This window comes from Elephantulus edwardii, unplaced genomic scaffold, assembly GCF_000299155.1.
Source record: "Elephantulus edwardii isolate Elephantulus edwardi_28Jun2011 unplaced genomic scaffold, EleEdw1.0 scaffold00174, whole genome shotgun sequence".
Lineage (NCBI taxonomy): Eukaryota > Metazoa > Chordata > Mammalia > Macroscelidea > Macroscelididae > Elephantulus > Elephantulus edwardii.
The window spans coordinates 1,801,350-1,801,877 of NW_006399924.1; positions in this window are offsets into that span (position 1 = coordinate 1,801,350).

Here is a 528-nt window from a genome sequence, read left to right on the forward strand (position 1 = left end):
TATAATGTGGTGAGGAAGTTAACAACGGGGGGGGGGGGATATTCAAATTTACAAAGTAACAGTGGCCACTTTTGCAAAATAGAACGCAAAACAAATCCAAGGGGCATTGCTCACGGCTGAGGTGGCCAGAGCTCTCCCTTACTGCTGCCCAACGCCCATCACTGCGCCAGCGGTCACCGCCGGTCCCCCGGCAGGCGGAGAAGAAAGCCCATTTGTACCGTCGCCAGCCCTACACTGCCTCGAGTCACCACAGGAATTAACTTATTTTCTTAGAAATCACAACTCAACTCCAGATAGTTGCTTTAAGGGAAGTGTGGAGTCAAAAATATTGTCTGAAGTCTAGGTTCTTTCTTCAGGAAAAGAAGTCAGTAAGACCGCTTTACCTCGGAAGAACCACCGGCTGTTCAGGAGAACTGCTACTTGCTCTTTCTTTATTCTGGTATTTTTTAAAAAATTAACAAAAGCTTCTGCCTCAGAATCTCTGACCGTTCCACTTCCCCAGCGGGGCGCGAGGGGCGGGGCGACACA